Source organism: Physeter macrocephalus, chromosome 21 (assembly GCF_002837175.3).
Source record: "Physeter macrocephalus isolate SW-GA chromosome 21, ASM283717v5, whole genome shotgun sequence".
Classification (NCBI taxonomy): Eukaryota; Metazoa; Chordata; class Mammalia; order Artiodactyla; family Physeteridae; genus Physeter; species Physeter macrocephalus.
In genome coordinates this window covers 54,320,069-54,328,359 of record NC_041234.1, presented here as the reverse complement: position 1 = coordinate 54,328,359, position 8,291 = coordinate 54,320,069, and positions in this window count along the sequence as shown.

The window sequence follows — 8,291 nt, the reverse complement described above, 5'->3', positions numbered from 1 at the left end:
ATATGTTTTTTCTCCTTCAGTTTGTTGATATGGTGTATCATGTTGATTGATTTGCGTATATTGAAGAATCCTGTCATTCCTGGAATTAACCCCACTGATCATGGTGTATGATCCTTTTACTGTGTTGTTGGATTCTGTTAGCTAGTATTTTGCTGAGGATTTTTTCATCTATGTTCATCAGTGATATTGGCCTGTAGTTTACTTTCTTTGTGATGTTTTTGTCTGCTTTTGGTATCACAGTGATGGTGGCCTCATAGAATGAGTTTGGAAGTGTTCCTCCCTCTGCTATCTTTTGGAAGAGTTTGAGAAAGATAGGTGTTAGTTCTTCTCTAAATGTTTGATAGAATTCGCCTGTGAAGCCATCTGGTCCTGGGCTTTTGTTTGTTGGAAGATTTTTAAGCACAGTTTCAATTTCAGTGCTTGTGATTGGGCTGTTCATATTTTCTATTTCTTCCTGGTTCAGTCTCGGCACGTTGAGCATTTCTAAGAATTTGTCCATTTCTTCCATGTTGTTCATTTTATTGGCATAAAATTTCTTGTATTAATCTCGAATAATCTTTTGTATTTCTACAGTGTCACTTGTTACTTCTCCATTTTCATTTCTAATTCTATTCATTTGAGTCTTCTCCCTTTTTTTCTTGATTTAGTTTAATTGATCTTTGCTATCATTTCCTTCATTTATTTTTCATTTATTTTTGATCTGATCTTTTTTATTTCTTTCCTTCTGCTAACTTTGGGGTATTCTTGTTCTTCTTTCTCTAATTGCTTTAGGTGCAAGGTTAGGTTGTTAATCGAGATATTTCCTGTTTCTTAAGGTAGGATTTTATTGCTATAAAATTCCCTCTTAGAACTGCTTTTGCAGAAAACCCATAGGTTTGGGGACATCCTGTCTCCAATGTCATTTGTTTCTAGGTATTTTTTAATTTTCTCTTTAATTTCTGCAGTGATCACTTGGTTATTAAGTAGTGTATTGTTTAGCCTCCATGTGTTTTTATTTTTCACAGATCTTTTCCTGTAATTGATATCTAGTCTCATAGTGTTGTTGTCAGAAAATATACTTGATACGATTTCAATTTTTTAAAATATACTAAGGCTTAATTTGTGACCCAAGATATGACCTATCCTGGAGAATGTTCCATGAGTACTTGAGAAGAAACTGTATTCTGCTGTTTTGGGTTGGAATTTCCTATAAACTTCAAATAAGTCCATCTTGTTTAATATATCATTTAAAGCTTTTGTTTCCTTATTTATCTCCAAAATTTATAAGCAACTCATGCAGCTCAGTAGGAAAAAAACAAACAACCCAATCCAAAAATGTGCAGATGACCCAAATAGACATTTCTCCAAAGAAGATATACAGAGTCCCAACAAACACATGTAAGAATGCTCAACATCATTAATCATTAGAGAAATGCAAATCAAAACTACAATGTGATATCATCTCACACCTGTCAGAATGGCCATCATCAAAAAATCTAGAAACAATAAATGCTGGAGAGGGTTTTGAGAAAAGGGAACCCTCATACACTGTTGGTGGGAAGTAAATTGGTACAGCTACTATGGAGAACAGCATGGAGGTTCATTGAAAAACTAAACCTAGAGCTACTGAATGATTTTGCAATCCCACTCCTGGGCATATAGCCAGAGAAAAACATGGTCCAAAAGGATACATGCACCCCAATGTGCATTGCAGCACTGTTTACAATCGCCAAGATATGGAAGCAACATAAATGTCCATCAACAGAGGAATAGATTAAGAAAATATGGTACAGATATACAATGGAATATTACTCAGCCATTAAAAAGAATGAAATAATGCCATTTGCAGCAACATGGATGGACCTAGGTATTGTTATACTGAGTGACATGTCAGACAAAGAAATATCATATGACATCACTTATATGTGGAATCTAAAAAGAAATGTTACAAATGAAGTTATTTATAAAACAGAAACCGACTCACAGACTTAGAGAACAAACTTATGGTCACCAGTGGGAAGGGTGGGGGAGAGGGATAGTTAGGGACCATGGGATTGACATGTACACACTGCTATATTTAAAATGGATAACCAAGGACTATGGTTAAGATGGCTGAGGATTAAGATGTAGAGATCACCTTTCTCCCCACAAATACAACAAACATACACCTACATGTGTAACAAATCCTACAGAAAACCTACTGAACACTGGCAGAAGACCTTAGACTTCCCAAAAGACATGAAAATCCTCTCGTACCTGGGTAGAGCAAAAGAAAAAACAGAAACAAAAGAATAGAGATGGGACCTGTACCTCTGGGAGGGAGAGGTGAAGGAGGAAAAGTTTCCACACTCTAGAAAACCCCTACATATTTGGAGATGGGGTGGGCAGGGGAAAGCTTCGGAGACACGGAGGAGAGTGCAGCAACAAGGGTGCAGAGGGCAAAGTGGAGAGATTCCCTCTTAGAGGATCAGTGCTGACTATCACTCACCAGCCTGAGAGGCTTGCCTGTTCACACACCAGGGCGGGTGGGGGCTGGGAGTGGAGGCTCAGACTTCAGAGGTCAGATCCCAGGGAGAGGACTGGGGCTGGCTGCATGAAGAAAGCCTGAGGGGGCTAGTGAGCCACACTAGCTGGGATGGTGCCCGGGAAAATGTCTGGACCTGCCAAAGAGGCAAGAGACCATTGCTTTGGGGTGTGCGAGAAGAGAGGATTCCTTCCCTGTGTGCCCACAGAAGGCAGAGCAACACCTAAGTGAGTTCCAGAGATGAGCACGAGCTGCAGGTATCAGCTCAGACCTCAGAGATGGGCATGAAATGATAACGCTGCTGCCGCTGCCACCAAAACTCCTGTGTGCAAGTGCAGGTCACTGCCCACAACCCCCGGGAACCTGTGCAGCATGTCACTGCCAGTGTCCCATGATCCAGGTACAAGTTCCCCAAGAGAACACACAGTGTACCTCAGGCTGTTGCAACATGACGGCAGCCTCTGCCATTGCAGGGTTGCCCTTCATTCCAGTTATGACTACCATACCCGTACCTCCCTCTGGCATGAGTGAGCAAGACCACCCTACAGAGCCATGGCTGTAACCCCCTCCTGCCTGGTGGGAAAAAGATGCCTGAATGTGACCTACACATGGAGGTGGGGAAAAAACCAAGCTGAACCCCAGGAGCTGGGCAAACAAAGAATAAAAAGGGAAATTTCTCCATGCAGCCTCAGGAGCAGTGGATTAAATCCACAGAATCAACTTGATGTACCCTGCATCGTGGAATAACTGAATAGACAACAAATCATTCCAAAATTGAGGTGGTAGATTTGGGGCAAGCTGTAGACATGGGGCCTGCTGTCTGTAACTGAATATTTTCTGATTTTTATGTTTATCTTAGTTTAGTTTTTAGCACTTGTTTTCATTGGTGGATTAGTTTATTAATTTGGTTGCTGTATTCTTTTTATGTTACTATTTATTTATTTTAATAATTTATTTTTATTTTATTTTTTTTCTCCCTTTACTTCTGATCCATGTAGCTGACAAGATCTTGGTACTTCAGCCTGGTATCAGGCATGAGCATCTGAGGGTGAGATTTGAGTTCAGGACATTGGACCACCAGAGACCTCCTCACCCCACATAATATCAATCAGTGAGAGGTCTCACAGAGATCTCCATCTCAAGGCTAAGACCCAGCTCCAACCAACGGCCAGCAATCTCCAGTGCTGGATGCCCCATTACAAACAACTAGCAACACAAGAATACAAGCTCACCAATTAGCGAGAGGCTGCTTCAAATCATACAAAGCTCACAGACACCCCAAAACACACTGCCAGATGCAGCCCTGCCAAACAGAAAGACAAGATCCAGCCCCAAACACCAGAACACAGGCACTAGTCCCCTCCACCAGGAAGTCCACATAAACCACTGAACCAACCCACCCACTGGGAACAGACACCAAAAACAAAGGGAACTACAAACCTGCAGCCTGAGAAAAGGAGACCACAAACAAAGTCAGTTAAACAAAATGAGAAGACAGAGAAACACACAGCAGATGGAGGAGCAAGGTAAAAACCCACTACACCAAACAAATGAAGAGAAAATAGGCAGTCTACCTGAAAAAGAATTCAGAGTAATGATCGTAAAGCTGAACCAAAATCTTGGAAATAGAATGGAGGAAATTAAAAAATGTTTAACAAGGACCTAGAAGAATTAAAGAGAAACAAACAATGATGAACAAAACAATAAATGAAATTAAAAATTCTCTAGAAGGAATCAGCAGCAGAAAAACTGAGGCAGAAGAACAGATAAGGGACCTGCAAGATAAAATAGTGGAAATAACTACCACAGAGCAGAATAAAGAAAAGAGAAACACACAGCAGATGGAGGAGCAAGGTAAAAACCCACTACACCAAACAAATGAAGAGAAAATAGGCAGTCTACCTGAAAAAGAATTCAGAGTAATGATCGTAAAGCTGAACCAAAATCTTGGAAATAGAATGGAGGAAATTAAAAAATGTTTAACAAGGACCTAGAAGAATTAAAGAGAAACAAACAATGATGAACAAAACAATAAATGAAATTAAAAATTCTCTAGAAGGAATCAGCAGCAGAAAAACTGAGGCAGAAGAACAGATAAGGGACCTGCAAGATAAAATAGTGGAAATAACTACCACAGAGCAGAATAAAGAAAAAAGAATGAAAAGAATTTAGGACAGTCTCAGAGACTTCTGGGACAACACTAAACACACCAACATTCGAATTATTGGGTTCCCAGAAGAAGAAGAGAAAAAGAAAGGGTCTGAGAAAATATTTGAACAGATTAAAGTTGAAAACATCTCTAACATGGGAAAGGAAATAGTCAATCAAGTCCAGGAAGCACAGAGAGTACCATACAGCATATATCCAAGGAGAAACACGGCAAGACCCATATCAATCAAACTTTCAAAAATTAAATACAATGAAAAAATTTAAAAGCAGCAGGGAAAAACAACAAATAACATACAAGTGAATCCCCATAAGGTTAACAGCTGTTTTTTCAGCAGAAACTCTGTAACCCAGAAGGGAGTGACAGGATATGTTTAAAGTAATGAAAGGGAAAAATCTACAACCAAGATTACTCTATGCAGCAAGGATCTCATTCAGATTTGATGCAGAAATTAAAACCTTTACAGAAAAGCAAAAGCTAAGAGAATTCAGCACCACCAAACCAGCTTTACAACAAATGCTAAAGGAAACAAAAGAGAAGGAAAAGACCTAGAATAACCCCAATCAATTAAGAAAATGGTAAAAGTAAAATACATATCGATAACTACCTTAAATGTAAGTGGATTAAATGCTCATACCAAAAGACATAGACTGGGAGAATGGATACAAAAACAAGACCCATATATATGCTGTCTACAAGAGATCCACTTCAGACCTAGGGACATATACAGACTGAAAGTGAGGGGATGGAAAAAGATATTCCATGCAAATGGAAATCAAAAGAAAGCTGGAGTAGCAATTCTCCACGTTAACCAATGGACAGATCATCCAAAATGAAAGTAAATAAGGAAACACAAGCTTTAAATGATACATTAAAGAAGATGGACTTAATTGATATTTACAGGACATTCCATCCAAAAACAACACAATACACTTTACTCTCAAGTCCTCATGGGACATTCTCCAGGATAGATCATATACTGGGGCACAAATCAAGCTTTGGTAAACTTAAGAAATTTAAAATTATATCAAGTATCTTTTCTGGCCACAAAGCTATGAGACTACATATCAATTACAGGAAAAACTATGTAAAAAACAGAAACACATGGACGCTAAACAGTACACTACTTAGTAAACAAGAGATCACTGAAGAATTCAAAGAGGAAATCAAAGAAATACTTAGAGACAAATGGCAATGAAAACATGACAACCCAAAACCTACGGGAGGTAGCAAAAGAATTCTAAGAGGGAAGTATATAGCAATACAATCCTACCTCAAGAAACAAGAAACATCTCAAATAAACACCTTAACCTTACACCTAAAGCAATTAGAGAAAGAAGAACAAAAACACCCCAAAGTTAGCAGAAGGAAAGAAACCATAAAGATCAGATCAAAAATAAATGAAAAAGAAATGAAGGAAGCAATAGCAAAGATCAATAAAACTAAAAGCTGGTTCTTTGAGAAGAAAAACAAAATTGATTAACCATTAGCCAGACTTATCAAGAAAAAAAGGGAGAAGACTCAAATCAATAGAATTAGAAATGAAAAAGGAGAAGTAACAACTGACAATGCAGAAATACAAAGGATCAGGAGAGGTTACTACAAGCAACTATATGCCAATAAAATGGACAACCTGGTAGAAATGCACAAATTAAAGGAGCACAACCTTCCAAGAGTGAACCAGGAAAACATAGAAAACATAAACAGAGCAATCACAAACACTGAAACTAAAACTGTGAATAAAAAACTTCCAAAAAACCAAGCACAGGACCAGACAGCTTCACAGGCAAATTCCATCAAACATTTAGAGAAGAGCTAACACCTATCCTTCTCAAACTCCTCCAAAATATAGCAGAGGGAGGACCACTCCCAAACTCATTCTACGAGGCCACCATCACCCTGATGCCAAAACCAGACAAAGATGTCACAAAGAAAGAAAACTACAGGCCAATTTCACTAATGAAAATAGATGCAAAAATCCTCAACAAAATACTAACAAACAGAATCCAACAGCATGTTAAAAGATCATACACCATGGTCAAGTGGGATTTATCCAAGGAATGCAAGGATTCTTCAATATACGCAAATCAATCAGTGTGATACACCATATTAACAAATTGATGGAGAAAAACCATATGATCATCACAATAGATGTAGAAAAAACTTTCGAAAATATTCAACACTAATTTATGATAAGAACCCTCCAGGAAGAAGGCATAGAGGGTACCTACCTCAACAAAATTAAGACAATATACGACAAACCCACAGGCAACATTGTTCTCAATGGAGAAAGACTGAAACTATTTTCACTAAGATCAGGAAGAAGACAAGGTGGCCCACTCTCACAACTATTATTCAACATAGTTTTGGAAGTTTTAGCCACAGCAATCAGAGAAGAAAAGAAATAAAAGGAAACCAAATCGGAAAAGAAGTAAAGCTGTCACTGTTTGCAGATGACATGATACTATACATAGAGAATCCTAAAGAATCTACCAGAAAACTATTAGGGCTAATCAATTAATTGAGTATAGTAGCAGGATACAAAATTAATGAAGAGAAATCTCTTGCAATCCTATACTCTAATGATGAAATTCGGTAAGAGAAACTAAGGAAACACTCCGATTTACCGTTGCAACAAAATGAATAAAATACCTAAGAATAAACCTACCTAAGCAGACAAAAGACCTGTATGCAGAAAACTATAAGATACTGATGAAAGAACTAAAGATGATACAAACAGATGGAGAGATATACCGTGTTCTTGGATTGGAAGAATCAACATTGTGAAATGTCTACAATACCCAAAGCAATTTACAGATTAAATGCAATCCCTAACAAACTACCAGTGGCATTTTTCACAGAACTAGAACAAAATATTTCACAATTTGTCTGGACACACAAAAGACCCCGAATAGCTAAAGAAATATGGAGAAAGAAAAACGGAGCTGGAGGAATCAGGCTCCCTTACTACAGACTATACAACAAAGCTACAGTAATCAAGACTGCATGGCTCTGGAACAAAAAAAGCAATATAGAACATTGGAACAGGATAGAAAGCCCAGAGGTAAACCCATGCCATATGGTCACCTTATATTTGATAAAGGAGGCAAGAATATGCAATGGAGAAAAGAGAGCCTCTTCAATAAGTGGTGCTGGGAAAACTGGGCAGCTACATGTAAAATAATAAAATTAGAACACTCCCCAACACCATACACAAAAATAAATTCAAAATGGATTAAAAACCTAAATGTAAGGCCAGACACTATAAAACTCTTAGAGGAAAACAGGCAGAACACTCTATGAGAAATAACAGCAAGATATTTTTTGACTCACCTCCTAGAGAAATGGAAATAACAAAAATAAATAAACGGGACATAAGGAAACTTAAAAGCATTTGCACAACATAGGATACCATAAACAAGATGAAAAGACAACCCTCAGAATGGGAGAAAATATTTGCAAATGAAACATCTGACAGGATTAATCACCAAAATATACAAGCAGCTCATGCAGCTCAAAATTAAATAAAAGAAACAACCCAATCCAAAAATGGGCAGAAGACCAAAATATACATTTCTCCAAAGAAGATATACAGATTGCCAACAAACACATGAAAGGATG